This window comes from Rhinopithecus bieti, unplaced genomic scaffold, assembly GCF_001698545.2.
Source record: "Rhinopithecus bieti isolate Rb0 unplaced genomic scaffold, ASM169854v2 scaffold_18548, whole genome shotgun sequence".
Classification (NCBI taxonomy): Eukaryota; Metazoa; Chordata; class Mammalia; order Primates; family Cercopithecidae; genus Rhinopithecus; species Rhinopithecus bieti.
Window position 1 is genome coordinate 523,152 of NW_016809526.1, and position 17,535 is coordinate 540,686.

The 17,535-nt window shown below is 43.1% G+C and overlaps 2 pseudogenes; both read right to left on the bottom strand.

Annotated features, from left to right (window-relative positions):
• Positions 1–1,046: 1,046 nt before the first annotated feature.
• Positions 1,047–2,142, bottom strand: LOC108540518 (signal recognition particle subunit SRP72 pseudogene; annotated as a pseudogene).
• A 274-nt stretch (positions 2,143–2,416) lies between these two features.
• Positions 2,417–17,185, bottom strand: LOC108540520 (signal recognition particle subunit SRP72 pseudogene; annotated as a pseudogene).
• Positions 17,186–17,535: the final 350 nt, after the last annotated feature.

The following is a 17,535-nucleotide window of genomic DNA, read 5'->3' on the forward strand; positions in this document are numbered from 1 at the left end:
TTAAGTGAAGAACATCAGTGTATTAAGAAGGTCCCTCTTTATCACATGATATTTCTTAGCAGATATTTTGGAATGCTCAGAAGATTCCACTTTCAGTCACCTAAGGCCTCCTAAGACATAATTTAAAGTGGGACTTGAACAGAAGTGTCTTCAGACTCTAACTGAAATAGTAGAAGTAGTTTCTGTTTAAATCCTGGAAAACCTTAGATAAGGTTTGTGAAACTGAAAAAAGATCAAATCAGCACACACAGATAAACGATACAACAGATAACAAGATGGGTAAATGCCCAATTGTTCTCTTTTTTTTTTTTTTGAGATAGGGTCTTGCCCCATCGCCCAGGCTGGAGTGCAATGGCCCCATCTCGGCTCACTGCAAGCTCCGCCTCCCAGGTTCAAGTGATTCTCCTGCCTCAGCCACCTGAGTAGCTGGGACTACAGGTACATGCCACCACACCCAGCTAATTTTTGTATGTTTAGTAGAGACAGGGTTTCACTGTGTTGGCCAGATTGGTCTTGAACTCCTGACCTCGTGATCCATCTGCCTCGGCCTCCCAAAGTGCTGGCGTTGATTACAGGCGTGAGCCACCACACCTGGGCGTATTTTCAGTCCTCATAATCTGTTCAAAGCTATGAGGCAACCGGTAGACCGTATCTCACTAGGCAGACTTTGAGGAAGATGTTTCCCATTTAAAACACAAGAAATTATTTATGGAAATATGGAGATGAAGAGGGAGAAGTTCTGTGCTTCTTGCTGTGTTTACCTTTATTATATTCCTTTTTTTTTTTTTTTTTGAGACGGAGTCTCGCTCCTGTCGCCCAGGCTGTAGTGCAGTGGCCAGGTCTCAGCTCACTACAAGCTCCGCCTCCCGGGTACATGCCATTCTCCTGCCTCAGTCTCCCGAGTAGCTGGGACTACAGGTGCCCGCCACCACACCCCGCTAATTTTTTGTATTTTTAGTGGAGACGGGGTTTCACTGTGTTAGCCAGGATGGTCTCGATCTCCTGACCTCGTGATCCACCTGCCTCGGCCTCCCAAAGTGCTGGGATTACAGGCATGAGCCACCGCGCCCAACCTGCTGTTTCTTTTTTGTTGCTGGAGCCCCTGCAGGTTTCTGGTGTCTTGGGGGTATGATGTTACTTGTAGAGGCAGATAGTGTTGCTGTACTGCCAGGTCCTGGGGAGGTGGGTGGGCTGCTCACAGTTTTACTGGCATCCAGTTCAGATGAAGCTCCTGCAGTTGCTCCCTGGGTCCCTTTTCCAATCTGATCCTTCTTTTTACCTTTCCTTCTTCCCCAGATAGAAAGAACATTCTCGCATTGGCAGCCATCTTTCTGGATCTGGGGTAACTTTTGGGTCATAATTCTTAGGCAATTTTCCCTTCTTTTTCTTTTTCAAATCTCCCTTTCCTTGTTCCTTTGGTTGACTATCTCTAGTAACTTTTCCACCCTTCCAAATGTACGTAGCACCAGGAGAATTTTCAAGAGCCTCAACATCTACTTTTAGAGACATACTATCTGATGATGGCAAGTGTTTACTAAGAGCTTTGCCTTTCTCTGGATCTACAAGTGAGTAAGCAGAAATAAGCTGTGCCAGGGTGTGAATATCTTTTGGATTTTGTTTCCATAGCTGTTCTAGGTCACTAATTGCCTCCTCCTCCTGCCCATATTTGAGCTTGAAGTTTGCAGCTTCTCTTATCAAGGACAAATGAGCAGGAGATTTGGGCTGATGGTTTTGATACCACCGGATAGCTTGTGTGAAAACATCAGTGGTACTATTAATATCTTCTTTGTGGCTATACATGGTCGCTAATGCAGACACCATGCCTGGTTTCTGCTTTAACTCCTCTATGCTTCTCAATATTAGACATGCTAAGAAATATTCTCCTGAGAAATTTTCAACTGTGCCATGGTCAGCTTAATTTCAACTGCATTTTCTTGATGCTGATCTGAAAATTCCTGAAGCAACTCTATTGCTTTTGTGGGCTGCTTTTCACACAGAGCTGGGCGGCTTGGATTAACACAGGTTAGAGATGCTCGGGACTGTGGGACTGTAAATAGGCGGATATTTTGAGACATTGTTTGGCCTGGTTTGTGTACATAGCAAGTAATGCCTTGTTAAATTCTTTTCTTTTCTTTTCTTTTTTTTTTGGAGGCGGTGTCTCGCTCTGTTACCCAAGCTGGAGTGCAGTGGTGTGACCTCGGCTCATTGCAACCTTTATCTCCCCTGTTCAAGCGATTCTTCTGCCTCAGCCTCCCGAGTAGCCGGGACTACAGGCATGCGCCACCATGCCCGGCTAATTTTTGTATTTTTAGTAGAGACGGGGTTTCGCCATATTGGCCAGGCTGGTCTCGAACTCCTGACCTTGTGATCCACCTGCCTCTGCCTCCCAAAGTGCTGGGGTTACAGGCATGAGCCACTGCACCCAGCCAGCTTTGTTAAATTCTATAGCTTGTAGTTGTTTCTTGGAAAGCTTAAACTCTACTCTTTCCGCGTTGGTTAATTTCACTTTCTTCTTGGAGTCAAAGACATTTTGGTCCTTGTTAATGGTAATGATGTTATTTGCAATTACAGTTAGTCACCCCACATCGGTTGGTTTTAGTTTTATTATTTGATTGTAAAGTTGCAAAGCCTCCTCTGTTCGACCCTGAAGCTGCAGGATATAGGCCATCTGACCATGAATGATGGCCAGTCCTGCCTGTGGGTCTTCCTCAGTCCCATCAGTGTCTTCTGATAATGAATGGTGGCAAAGACCTTCAGCTTTTTGTAGGATTTTCATGGCCTGGTTCAGCTGGCCGTGGATCAGTGCGCATGCAGTGTTGTAGCACAGCTCGTGTGTGCCTTCTGGGAAGCCCAGGCTCTCTGGAGCCACTTTTTCCTAATTGCTTTGAGCTGCAGCAAATGCTGAAGGGTTTGTTTTCCTCTCCTCATCATAATCATCGTGGGAGTTTCAGACGAGATCTATTTATGCTGCTAAATATTCATCATAGCATTCCAAACGGTATAACACTTGTCCATAAAGCTCCTTCAGTTTGTCTGTCTGCTGGTTGGCACTTTCTGTTGTCTTCAAGGCATTCTCAATTCACCTGTACTTGCAATACACCTTTTCAAAGGAGAGAAAGTTATTGGCTAACAGTTTGGTGCAAGTATTGATGACATTCAGGGCTTCCCTGAAACTTCCAGTCTGGATAAGGCATACCACTTTACAGTGCATGCCGGTTACATCATCTTTGTTGATCTGCAGTATCTTATTGACAGTCTTGAGAGCGCTCGTGAAGTTGCCGTTCTGGCCTTACCGGTTCGCTTCACTCCAAAGTGCAGGCACTGAAACTTCACCCCACTGCTCACTGTCACCCAGGCTGGAGTGCAGTGGCACGATCTCGGCTCACTGAAACCTCCACCTCCCGGGTTCAAGCAATTCTCTTTGCCTCAGCTTCCCAAGTAGCTGGGATTACAGGTGCCCGCCACAACACACGGCTAATTTTTTTGCTGTTTTTAGTAGAGACAAATTTAGAGATAATTTTGTCTGTAAATATTTTAGTATATGTCTCTAAAAGGAGAAGACCTCTTAAAATACTTACAATACTATTATCTTACCTTAAAAATTTTTTTTCTTAGGCCGGGCGCGGTGGCTCAAGCCTGGCTCAAGCCCTGTAATCCCAGGCACTTTGGGGCCGAGGAGGGTGGATTCACGAGGTCAGAGATCGAGACCATCCTGGCTAACCACGGTGGAACCCGTCTCTACTAAAAATACAAAAACCTAGCCGGGCGCGGTGGCGGCGCCTTGTAGTCCCGCTACTCGGAGGCTGAGGGGAGAATGGCGGGAACCCAGGAGGCGGAGCTTGCAGTGAGCCGAGATCGGCCACTGCACTTCCAGCCTGGGCGACACCAGCGAACTCCGCTCCTCCAAAAAAAAAAAAAAAAAATTTTTTTCTTAGTATCATCAAATATCCAATCAATACTCCTTTACTGCAGTATTATATTTTGTGTGTGTGTGTGGGGGGGCGTGTACGTGTCTGTGTGTTTACATCATGTATATAGGTATTTATATATGTATGATTGTTTGAATTAAGATCCAAATAAGGTCCATACATTGGCAATTGGATGGTTTAAAATCTCTTTTTAACCTATAGGTTCTCTATCTTTTTTTTTTTTCTTTGCAAGTTTTTATTGAAGAATTGAATTTTACTCCCCCTTTGCCGTCTTGTAATGTAAATAGCGTTCTTTTATTTCTTTTTTTTTTTTTTTTGAGACGGCGTCTCGCTGTGTCGCCCAGGCTGGAGTGCAATGTGCAGATCTGCAGCTCAGCTAGCAAAGCTCCGGGCCCCCGCCGCCGCCGCCCCCCCGCCCCCCCCCTCCCCTGGGTTTACCGCCATCTGCTTGCCTCAGCCTCCGAGTAGGCTGGGACTACAGGTGGGCCCGCGCCAGCCTCGCCCGGCTAGTTTTTTGTAATTTTTTAGCTAGAGACGCGGGTTTGCACCGTGTTTCAGCCAGGATGGTCTCGATGTGCCTGACCTGCGTGATTGCGCCCGTCTCGGCCTCTCAAAAGTGCTGGGATTCACAGGCTTTAAAGAAAGGGGCCCACCGCGCCGCCCCAGCTCTTTTATTTCTTATGTTTTCAATACATTGGTAGTTCATTGTAGAGCCTTAATCAAAAGAATCCAATTTTATTTTTTTGTGAGGGCAGGATTATTTTCATCAGGAAGTCTGATTTCTTTCTTTTTGTGAATTAGCAACCATTCTTGAATGTTAACTTGGTCCATGAGTTCAGGAGGGATTACAATATGGTTGCATCCTATCATTTAGTTATTAGCTGAAATATGTATTTGTGTGTGTGTGTGTGTGTAGAAATTCTCCTTTGTCAATTATTTGGTTACCATGAGGTATAGAGTGTATAGAAAGGGTGTGAAAAGTGTCTGATTATTTCCCTTGATTTACCGGTTTTGAAAGTTATGATTTGGCCCCCTAGCATCCTCTGGTGGTGGTGGATGAGGGTTTTTAATTTTTTTGCATAACATTATGAACGCCTATTTTAGCATATGTGGTGTGTTTCAGTCCATTGCAGTTACTCTCCTTTTGATGCTCAAATTGCCCCCTCTTTGGGCAGTGGAGGCTTATTTAGGTTGGCCCGAGTCCTCCTGATGTATCTCTAGTAATCTCAGAACTTCCTTGCTTTATGGTATGATGAGATGTTTCAGGTTCATCCTGTATACTTTCTGTTTCAGACATGGAATCAGAGCAGACCACTTTTAAAAGAAAAAAAAAATATAAACAAAACGTTCAGTTTTACTAGTCATTAAATAAATACAATTCAGAGCAAAAGTAGATACCATTTGTTATGGACTGAGTATTTGAGCCCTGCCACCCCCCTTCATATGTTGAAGCCCTAAGTCCCAGTGTGATGGTATTTGGAAGTGGGGTCTGTAGGAGGTAATTAAGGTTAGATGAAGTCATGAGTGTGGGGGCCCTCATATGGGATTAGTGTCCTTAGAAGAAGAGACATCAGAATGTTTGCTTTTTCTCTCCCCATGTGAGCACACAGCAGGATGGCAGCTGCCTATAAGCCATGAGAAAAAGCCTCAGAATGAAACCTACCTTGCTGGTACCTTGATCTTAGACTTTTAGCCTCCAGAACTTCAAGAAATAGATTTCTGTTGTGGCTGGGCATGGTGACTCATGCCTGTAGTCCTAGCACTTCGGGAGGCTGAAGTGAGAGGATCCCTTGAGCACAGGAGTTTCAGACCAGCCTGGGCAACATAGTGAGACTTTGTCTCTATTTGTTTATTTTTTATTTAAATAATAATAATAAAAAAACCCGTAAAATAAACATAAAATAAATTTCTGTTGTTTAAGCCACTCAGTCTATGGCTTTATGGCAGCCTGAGCAGACTAAGACAGTATTTTTTAATGATTATGTTGGCAATATAATTTAGGCAGAATTTTTTTATTTTTTTGGAGACAGGGTCTCACTTTGTCACCCAGGCTGGAGTGCAGTAGTGCAGTCATGCTTACTGCAGCATGACCTCTCAGGTTCAAGCAATCCTCCTCCTTTAGCCTCCTGAGTAACTGGGACTATAGGCATATATCACCACACCTGGTCAATTAAATTTGTTTTTTCTTTTTGTAGAGATGAAGTCTCACTATGTTGCTCAGGCTGGTCTTGAACTCCTGGGCTCAAGGGATCCTCCTGCCTTGGCCTCCTGAAGTGTTGGGGTTACAGGTGTGAGCTACCGCACCCGGCCTAGACCCAGTTTAGACCTTTATGGATTTGAAGTGATTTGGTAAAGTTGAATATACGGTATCACGTTATGATGACTTCTGCTGTTCCTTCTCTTGGTAATCTTATTATTTGGGCATCTCCTGTTGTGGAATGCGAATGATAAGGATGATGGTAATTCTCGGTGCTGGTGCAGATGAAGGGAGGTATGTCCTCTCAGCCTAAATAAACATTGATGCACTCATTCCAGATAGCTGCTGTTATGTATCACAATGCAAAGTGTGCATAGCCTTCTACCCAGGAAGTCCACATTTAGTAGGAATTTATCCTGAAGAAATAATAGGAAATGTTAGAACAGATATGTGTGCATAGTAAAGAACAGCAAATAACCTTAGATAAGGAATGATTTTTTTTTTTTTTTTTTTGAGACGGAGTCTTGCTCTGTCGCCCGGGTTGGAGTGCAGTGGCCAGATCTCAGCTCACTGCAAGCTCCACCTCCTGGGTTCACGCCATTCTCCTGCCTCAGCCTCCCGAGTAGCTGGGACTACAGGCACCCGCCACCTTGCCCAGCTAGTTTTTTGTATTTTTTTTTTTAGTAGAGACGGGGTTTCACCGTGTTAGCCAGGATGGTCTCGATCTCCTGACCTTGTGATCCGCCCGTCTCGGCCTCCCAAAGTGCCGGGATTACAGGCTTGAGCCACCACGCCCGGCCAGGAATGATTTAAATAGATTATATTATCTTCCTTGCATGCAGCCGTTAAAAGTGATGACATGCATTTATAGTAACCAATCTGGAAAGATACCCATAATATATTATTGAGTGAAAAAGATGGGTTCCTTAAACATAGGCACAGCAGTTAGAAACATATAGGCACAGAAGATGCTGAACAACTAGGCTTTGAAGGCTGAACTCAGAGGAGCTTCAGAAACCACCTGATAGATGTTTATTTAGGTCACCATGGTCTCAAAGACCGCACCAACTGCTTTAATTCTCCTGTCATAAGATTCAAATTTCCTGGACTGAGCATATGATTGACCTTGGGTAATTTGCCTACCCCTTAGGGGTGTGTGTGTGTGTGTGTGTGTGTGTGTGTGTGTGTGTGTGTATTGCTCTCAATTGACATTTCCATAAAGACCATATAGAATGTGGACAGACTCACAAGGAGAGTTGAGGTTATTTTAACCAAAGAAAGGGGAAGACTTGCCAGGAAGACAAGGAGATAGATGCTCACTACCTATTTAGCTAAAATTAAATACATTCTGGGTGGCTCTTGCCTGTAATCCCAGCACTTTGGGAGGCCAAGGCGGGTGGATCACAAGGTCAGGAGATCGAGATCATCCTGGCTAACACAGTGAAACCCCGTCTCTACTAAAAATGCAAAAAATTAGCCGGGCATGGTGGCAGGTGTCTGTAGTCCCAGCTACTCGAGAGGCTGAGGCAGGAGAATGGAGTGAACCCAGGAGGCAGAGTTGGCAGTGAGCCGAGATCACACCACTGCATTCCAGCATAGGCGACAGAGTGAGACTCCGTCTCAAAAAAAAAAAATTAAATACATTCTTTGCTTAGAAACATTAATCACCACATCTCCATAAAATTACTGCAAACTCTGATAAATTTGTGCTTTCTTTTCCCTTTAGCCATCTCTTTAACATGTTAGGATCTATACCAGTGAGCCAGCTCTATTTGGTTTCTTGCTTTCATAGAAAATAATTGGTGAAAATTAGAATTTTGAATTCATGGATTTAAGAAATTACGCCCTTTTTCCTTTTAAATATGGCTAATTTAGAATCAGATATTTTTTCTAATGTAAGTAGAAATAACAGTCTCTATACTTATGTGGTGTCAAGGATACTCACACGTGAGAGGAAGAGTATTTTAAGAATAGAATTGAGATGTAGTGTTATGGAAAGCTCCAACAGTAATGATGTGCTAGGTTATAGAGTGTAGGAAATTATTCTGTAGGTATGCAGAGGTGCTGTGCAGAAAATATAGATTTATTTGAACATCTTTCTCACTGTTAATTTTAATCAGAAACACAATTAGAGTCAAAATGGATTTGAGAGAGCTTTGCAAAAGATACACACTATAATGTAAGATACTGATTTCTCACTTTTTAAAAATTAAAGGCTCAATTTAGACTGTAATGGATGGGAAAGGATTACCATTATTTCTAATGTTTCTTCCTTTTGTAGTTTTAACATGTATCCCAGTTTGTAATGGGCATGTTAGATCCCCTGGGATAAAGTGCCTGTAGTGTCTAATCTATTAATGTCTGGTTAAGTCCAAGAAGTTGATCCTTTACGTCAATCATGGTTTATGAAAGATTTTATGAAAGATTTAAAATATTTTATGAAAGAAAGCTATGAAGTCTTATAGCTTTCATTTGTATGTTTCAACTATTGATCCAGCTGGTTACTAGTTGGAACACTACATTCTGAAGACTCATTTGTATCTGCTTTCCAAAACTGTTGCTCAGCAAGTTTGAATTCTACTTAAATGTTATAGACTGTTGTCACTGGGTTCAGAATTTTTTCATCCTACTGGATGTTTCTTTTATTAGTTTCTTGTCAAAGACAAAAGGAAGATTAGTTTAAACTTCTTGAGTCAGTTATACCTCTGATTTGTGTGTGTGAATAATTTTCAGTCCCAGTTAGGGAAGCAAGAGTTTTGTGTAGAAAACTCTTAGAGGACCATGTTATTCTCCCCTGCAACTGTGCCTTTCCACTATCTTTGGCTATTAAGAGTGTGTTTACCTCCACAGGGAAATGCACATCATTGTTAGCAACAGCTATGGCAAAATGGTAGTGTCAGAGATCCTCAGACAACACACTGAGCTGTTAGTGCTGGGGCAGTTTTAATATTCATGAACAGTTGATCAGCAGTGATGTCACTAGAGGCTGAGAAAATATACAGGATTATCTTTACACGTAATCAGTTTCTTAAGCTTCAGATGACCCTCTTAGCCCAAAACCAGAGGCACAAATTCAGCTCCAGTGGTTAGAATATCAAGACCTACATCATAAGAAATTAGGCTTATGCTCTGCCCACAAAACCCATCAGCCAAAGCTGACATTTTCAGCAGAGTTACTGTTTAGAGTTGTTAAATAATCAGAAAATTTAACTGTATGTTAACAGTCAGATTAGAGAATGCAATTTAAAATGTGATGCCTGGCCGTGCATGGTGGCTCATGCCTGTAATCCCAGCATTTTGGGAGACTGAGTTGGGAGGATCATTTGAATCCAGGAGTTGGAGACCAGCCTGGACAACAGAGCCAGGCCTGGTCTTTACAGATGATGAAAAAATTAGCCAGGCATGGTGGTGCACCTGTGTCCCTGCTACTCGGAGGCCTGAGGTGGGATGATCACGTGAGTCTGGGGAGGTCGAGGCTGCAGTGACCCATGATTGCACCACTGCACTCCAGCCTAGGTGACAGAGCGAGACCCAGTCTCCAAAATAAATAAATAAATAAATAAATAAATAAATAAATAAATAAATAAACAAACAGCGATGCTTGGATTTAATGTATTTGAGAGAAAGAGGTTTAAAGAGGTTGGGTTGCTCAGGTGTGGTGGCTCACATGTGTAATTCCAGCATGTTGGGAGGCTTAGGTGGAAGGATTGCGGGAACCCAGGAGTTGGAGACCAGCTTGGGCAACATAGCTAGACCTACTTCATCTCCACAAATAATTAAAAAATTAGCCAGGTGTGGTGGCATGTGCCTGTGGTCCCAGCTAGGTGGGAGGATCACTTGAGCCCAGGGAGGTCAAGGCTGGGTGACAGAGTGAGACCCTGTCTCAAAAAAGAGGTTGGGTCGTAGGAGAAACCTGTAAGATGAATGCGGTTGACACTGAGGTCACCTTTTCCAGGCCTTACAAGTAATTTGAGCCTTTTCCATTTTTATTCTTGTCATATTTTCCCATGAAATGAGAAACTCAGTCTTATGTTTCATATGTAAAAACTACTTTTTTGAGTTAATTTTCTGTTGCCTGAATAATGAAATAAATAATCTAATATTTGAAATGCTTGGGGTTAATACATAATAACTCTTAATAAAAGACAGAAAGCTCACATTTTGCTTATCTTATTCCATTAGTAATTATTTTTAATACTGGGACAGAAGTGAGAATGAAAGTGGCACACATTGTGTTTTGTCTTTTTACCCAGCTTTGCCTGTGAGGGACTCGGGAATAAATTAGGTAGTGTAGGATTGGGATGCTGCCCAGAATCTATCTGTTGTAGCTTACTCTAATGCATCAGTTCCCAGCATTTTTGGATTTATGACATTCTATTTGTGTTTAATTTTGCATCTGCCTCCTCACAACTTCAATGGCTGTGACAGCCAGGTCTGTGTTATCAGTGGAGAGCAAAATGCTGATAGGAACTCCACAAATTATCTCTCTCATTCAGTTTTGTCTTAATTACATCAACCTTTAATTTTAATGATCACTTTCAGACTTTTTCTGGACCATTAACAACTTGCTCAATTACATTGCTATATGGAATATGTTTATTTAAAGTTTTGACCAATTAAAATGCCCTGAAAATTTTGTGATATGGTATAAAAGTAGTCAGTGGGCCGGGTGGCTCACGCCTGTAATCCCAGCACTTTGGGAGGCTGAGGTGGGCGGATCATGAAGTCAGGAGATCGAGACCATCCTGGCTAACATGGTGAAACCCTGTCTCTACTAAAAAAAAAAAAAAAAAAAAAAAAAAAAAAAAAAAAATAGCCGGACGTGGTGGCGGGCGCTTGTAGTCCCAGCTTCTCGGGAGGCTGAGGCAGGAGAATGGTGTGAACCCAGGAGGTGGAGCTCGCAGTGAGTGGAGATCGCGCCACTGCACTCTAGCCTGGGCGACTGAGTGAGACTCCGTCTCAAAAAAAAAAAAGGTAGTCAATGATAGTGAGTGAGAATTGTATTTTACGTGCATTTTTGTAATATTAAGTATCATTTGGTCCCTCTTAGGCTAAAACTGCTTCTTTTTTTGAGATGGAGTCTTGCTTCATCACCCAGGCTGGAGAACAGTGGCACAGTCATAGCTCACTGCACCTCGATTTCCCTGGCTCAAGTGATCCTTCCACCTTGGCCTCCCAAAGTGCTGGGATTAAATACATGAGCCACCATTCCTGGTCATAATGCGTTTCTTTTCTTTTTTCTTTTTTCTTTTTTTTTGAGACGGAGTCTCACTCTGTCGCCAGGCTGGAGTGCAGTGGCACGATCTCAGCTCACTGCAACCTCTGCCCCCGGAGTTCAAGTGATTCTGTCTCAGCCTCCCAAGTAGCTGGGACTACAGGCGCCTGCCACCACACCCAGCTAATTTTTGTACTTTTAGTAGAGACTGGGTTTCACTATGTTGGCCAGGATCGCCTTGATCTCTTGACCTCATGATCTGCCCGCTTTGGCCTCCCAAAGTGCTGGGGTTGATTATAGGAGTGAGCCACCATAGCTAGCCCCAAAATGCTTTTCTTTTTTTTTTTTTTTTTTTCTGAGACGGAGTCTCGCTCTGTCGCCCAGGCTGGAGTGCAGTGGCCGGATCTCAGCTCACTGCAAGCTCCGCCTCCCGGGTTCGCCCCATTCTCCTGCCTCAGCCTCCAGAGTAGCTGGGACTACAGGCGCCCGCCACCTCGCCCGGCTAATTTTTTGTATTTTAGTAGAGACGGGGTTTCACCGTGTTAGCCAGGATGGTCTCGATCTCCTGACCTCGTGATCCGCCCGTCTCGGCCTCCCAAAGTGCTGGGATTACAGGCTTGAGCCACCGCGCCTGGCCCCAAAATGCTTTTCTTTACAGAGATACATAGAAGCAATAATGTTTATGAGATGCTTTGAAATCAGCTTTCTGTAAATTTATTGTAAAATAAAGAAGTCTCAAGATTGACCATGTGATTCAGAAATGGTGGGAGTATTGTTCTTAATTCTGAGAGCCTTGGGATACCACATTTTTTCTTCCCTTTCTTAGTGTTTCACAAATACCTTGGCTGACTGATGGTCATATAAATGGAATCTCCTTGGCTGTCCTTCACCCATGTTTAGAAAGAAAAATGGCATGTGATTTTACTAATAGGGAATTGATCTGTTACTCTGATGCATACAAGACAGCCAAAACTTGGGAGATAAGGCAAGCACTATCAGGTAAATGATACCAATGATCTGTGGAGGTCAGTTTAAGCCAATGACTTCACACTTCTAATTTTCATCAGTTATTCATTGTTTATTACCAAACCTTTCACTAGATTGTTAATGACTAGCAGAATTGGTTTCGCTCCTTTGGTGTTGAGTGGTAAAGTGGACCCCAGATGAGATGTTCCAAGGAGGCAGACAGGGGAGGCTGGGCTCATTCACAAATTAGATCACAAAAGAGCCCCAAGAAGTTAAGATCTGGTTAATTCCTTTCTCTTCATTTTGTGTCTACCTGGCCTTAAGTACTGTCTGTTACCATATAATATTATTTTGAGAAGCACACTATTAATATTTTAAAGCATGGGTTTATCTAATGTTGTTGGAAGATTGTTAATCAGCTGGGATGCATACCTTCTGCTACTGAATTTTTAGTTCGATGGTTTAATACGGTCATACTCTTCGGTGTGAAAAATATTTTGTTTCTTGGCTTCTGTATTCATGTGTGGAACTTCATTGTTATGAGAGATTTATAACCTTCTGCCTCTTAATTCTTAATATAACATAACTAATATTTTTAATATGATTCTAACTTAGACTTAATATATACTATTTTTTATATATAGGGATATTTGAAAGAAGTACACTCTCTTCTAATTCTCTGATCTCCTTATACATTTAAAAACACACAGAAGTGGCAATAAAAAAATTCCTGAGACAGATTGGCTCTAATGTAAACTGCTAACTGAGTTATAGGTAACTGTATTTTATTTTAAAAGATACTTTTTCTTTGGATATGTGAGTCTTTCTAAAAGTCCAGGTAAATGGGGCTCCAGGTGGGAAATGACTGCTCACCTGCATTGAAGCTTTTCCACTTCCCTCTTCTGGTGCTGATTGACTGGTGCTGAAATTTGAGTCCAGTTTTGACGGTGCGGAGTCTTTGCACTCCTTAGCCTTTTCTCAGGACCCCCACTTCTGGTTTGACCAGATCACTATCGTAGGTACCAAGTAGCTAAGCTCGACATACTGAGCTCAAAGAGGAAAGGTTTTACATTCTAGAAGATTTTGGTTAGGAATGGTCAGATTAAACAGAGGTTAGCTGCATTGAAGCCCCACTTTCTCTAGCAGAACTCCCAGGCTGCAGAGAACCCAAAGAGTTGGATGGTTGGGATGAAACATGTAGTTGAAGGAGATTTTGAATGTGAGTTTGGACGGTTTTGAAATGTGTGAAGCAGTTGTAGCAGATAGAGCATGTAGGCCTGTAGCCTTTCGTTTTTTTAAGTTTATGGAGTTTACTGTTACTGTTTTCACCTCTTATGTGTATACATATTTTTCATGGTTGGTTGCCTTGTAATTCTGTGTTCACGACATATTTTGACGTGTACAAGTTTATTCTATGTAGTCAAACCTGTCGATCTTTTTTCCATTGTTTCTACTTTGATGATTTGCTTAGAAAGTCTGTTTCCCATGGAATTTTTTTCTCTTTTTTTTTTCTTGAGCAGATGTTGGGTATTTTTAATTTTTTTTATAAGGTTTTATTTATTTACGTTTTTAGATGGAGTCTTGCTCTGTCACCCAGGCTGGAGTACAGTGGCATGATCTCAGCTCACTGCAGCCTTCGCCTCCTGGGTTCAAGTGATTCTCCTGCCTCCGCCTCCTGAGTAACTGGGGCTGCAGGCATGCACCACCACACCCAGCTAATTTTTGTATTTTTAGTAGAGATGTGGTTTTGTCATGTTGGTCAGGCTGGTCTCGAACTCCTGACCTTAGGTGATCTGCCTGCCTCGGCCCCCCAAATGCTGGGATTATAGGTGTGAGCCACTGCATCTGGCCATAAGCTTTTTATTTTGAAATAATTTTGAATTTATAGAAAAGGTAAAAAGATAGTACAGAGTTCTCATATAGCCTTGTCTCAGCTTCCTCTAATATTAGCATCTAATCTTTTTTTCTTTTTTTTTTTTTTGAGATGGAGTCTTGATCTGTTGCCCGGCTAAGTGCAGTGGCGCAGTCTCAGCTCGCTGCAACCTCTGCCTCTCGGGTTCAAGTGATTCTCCTGTCTCAGCCTCCCAAGTAGCTGGGACTACAGGTGTGCACCACCACACTCAGCTAATTTTTGTATTTTCAGTAGAGATGAGGTTTCACCATGTTGGCCAGGATGGTCTCGATCTCTTGACCTTGTGATCTGCCCACCTTGGCCTCCCAAAGTCCTGGGATTACAGGCGTGAACCACTGCGCCTGGCCAGCATCTTGCATAACTAGAGCATTTGTCAAAACTAAGAAATTAACATTGGTACGTTATTATTAATTGAACACCAGACTTCTTTCAGATTTTGCCAGTTTTTTCTTTTTTTTCCCTTATTTTAATGAAAGCAAGTTTATTAAGGAAGTAAAGAAACAAAAGAATGGTCACTCCATAGGCAGAGCAGCCTGGTTTTTTCACTAATGTACTTTTTCCAGGGTACCACATTGGATTTAGATGGGGTGGGTTTTTCTATCCACGTTTGTATAGAACTTTACAGCTTTACAATTCAGTGTCCTTTCACACACATACGGTAATTTAGATGGAAAATAATCTTGGGCATTGTCTCATTAGACGCATCTGCTCCATGAAGCTTACGTGTTGGCAGGGGTGCTGCTCTGTATGTGTGAGGCCACAAGAAACTTGGGCATAGAAATCCCATTCAAATTGTTAGTCCCTGCTTCTATTTTCCATTATTTGTTCATCTTAATTCCCTATGATGTGTTGCTCTCACTCTGCTGCCTTGTTCTTCTTTTGCCTGGACCTGAGTGGAAAATTAGGATATGTTGTTGCTGATTTTTAAGTCTAGGAGAGAAAGTCACCCTCATTGTGAGGAATAACATATTCCTATACGTCACCCTCCAGGATCTAGGTGCGAGGCATGACCAGTCTTCCAACTTTATTGCCTAGACAAGACATGTTGCCTGGATAAACACGTGTCTTACTCTTCAGATAGGTTTGAAAATCTATGTGGCCTGCTCTCCTGTCTCTGCCTTGCTGTAAGTGGAGACAGATGGAACTAAGAGATGGAGAGGGCAGGCAGGGAATTAGGCAGGGCAGGCTGCACGTTGGGTGGCTTCATGTCAGGTGCGCTGCCTGGTCAAAATATCATTGGTAGGGAGGCCTTAGATGCCTCTGGATTTATTATCTTGTGGCTTCTCAGCTTACACCTGTTAATGTTAGTTGACCTGAGTTTTCTCATGGGTGACCAGTAGTAGCTTCTATTTGTGCATTCAAATAATCTCCCCTCTTTCTAACTAAAACACTTTTTTTGATTTTCTTAACATTTTCTGACCTATAAAACACCACCGCCCTGCCTTTCCATATAGAAGATAGAATCTGCGGGGCACGGTGGCTCATGCCTTTAATCCCAGCACTTTGGGAGGCCAAGGTGGGTGGATCACCTGAGATCAGGAGTTCGAGACCAGGCTGGCCAACATGACGAAACCCTGTCTCTACTAAAAATAGAAAAATTACTAGCTGGGCATGGTGGCGGGCATCTGTAATCGCAGCTACTCGGGAGACTGAGGCAGGGAGAATTGCTTGAACCCAGGAGGCGGAGGTTGCAGTGAGCTGAGATCGCCCCACTGTACTCCAGCCTGGGTGACAGAGCAAGATTCCGTCTCAAAAAAAAAAAAAAAGAAAACAGTGAGAATCTGATTATTATGCATGCCTATGGAGGAGGGGTCAAGGAAAGAGTGGAGAAGGGAATCCTGGTTTTGGCCTCCAACCAAGTCATTAGTAAATCGATGGAGACAGAGTCTTGCTCTGTGGCCCAGGCTGGAGTGCAATGGCATGATCTTGGCTCACTGCAACTTCCGCCTTCTGGGTTTAAATGATTCTCATGACTCAGCCTCCCGAATAGCTGGGATTACAGGAATGTGCCACCATGTCCTGCTAATTTTTGTATTTTTAGTAGAGATGGGGTTTTGCCATGTTGGCCAGGCTGGTCTCGAACTCCTGACTTCAAGTGATCTACTGGCCTTGGCCTCCCAAAGTGCTGGGATTACAAGCAAGAGCCACCACGCCCAGCCCCCCAGAAACACCATTTTTAAGGTAGATGTCCATTAGTAGATTACACATACTTCAGTTTGGCCAGATAAGAGTGTTGGCCTTTTCTCCAAGGAGTTTTTCTCAATGGTTTGTGACTTTTTCCATTGTAAGTAATAGTCATTGCTTACTTATGTTTAACACCTAGTTTACAAAGTATTTTTCCACATATGCCATTTCATTTGGTCTTCACAGCAACCTTGCACAATATGTCAGCACATATTTTCATAATTTGTGAGAAAACTAAGGCTGAGATTTGCCTGTAGTCATAAGATGTTAAGCAGAAGTCTTGAGACTTGAGTCTGCATCTCCTGATTAAAAACTCTGTGTCCTGGCCAGGTGCCATGGCTCACGCTTGTAATCCCAGCACTTTGGGAGGCTGAGGTGGGTAGATCACCTGAGGCAGGGAGTTCCAGACCAGCCTGGCCAACATGGTGAAACCGTGTCTCTACTAAAAATACAAAAATTAGCTGGGCATGGTGGCGGGCACCTGTAGTATCAGCTACTCAGGAGGCTGAGTCAGGAGTATCGCTTGAACCCAGGAGGCAGAAGTTGCAGTGAGCCGAGGTTGCAACACTTCACTCCAGCCTGGGTGTCAGAGTGAGACTCTGTCTCAGAAACAAAACAAAACAAAAACAACAAAAAAACTCTGTGTCCCTTCTCTTACTCACTCACTCCCACCTGTGGCCTCCTGTCTGCATTGGTCCTGTCATGTTTATGGATCCCCCTGCAGGTGATGCTGGTGGGGGCTTTCTCTTGGCAGTTGTAGACACTGTTGGGGACCAGAGCATGTACCCCAAATTGATAACCGGCAGACCCTGTCGAGTGCACGTCTAATGTTCTTTCTTCCCTTCTTTCTAAGTAGAATTGGAATTTTGTTTAGAGAGCCTCTTGTTCTCTGTGTGACTCTGGGGAAGGTGATCTTATCCCTAGCACTGGGGTAAATCCTGACTGGTTTCAGCTAGTCACATGGGTCCCATTCTCCATAGGTAATGACTGTAGGGGTGAGCCAGAGACCTAGTTCTGGTCAATGAGATTAGTGGGAGGTCTGTCCAGAGGTTCTGGAAAACTCAGCCTTACAGCAACAACACTAGTAAAGGTGGCCTTTTCTTCCTCTGAAAGTTGTCATGTCTGGGTGTGG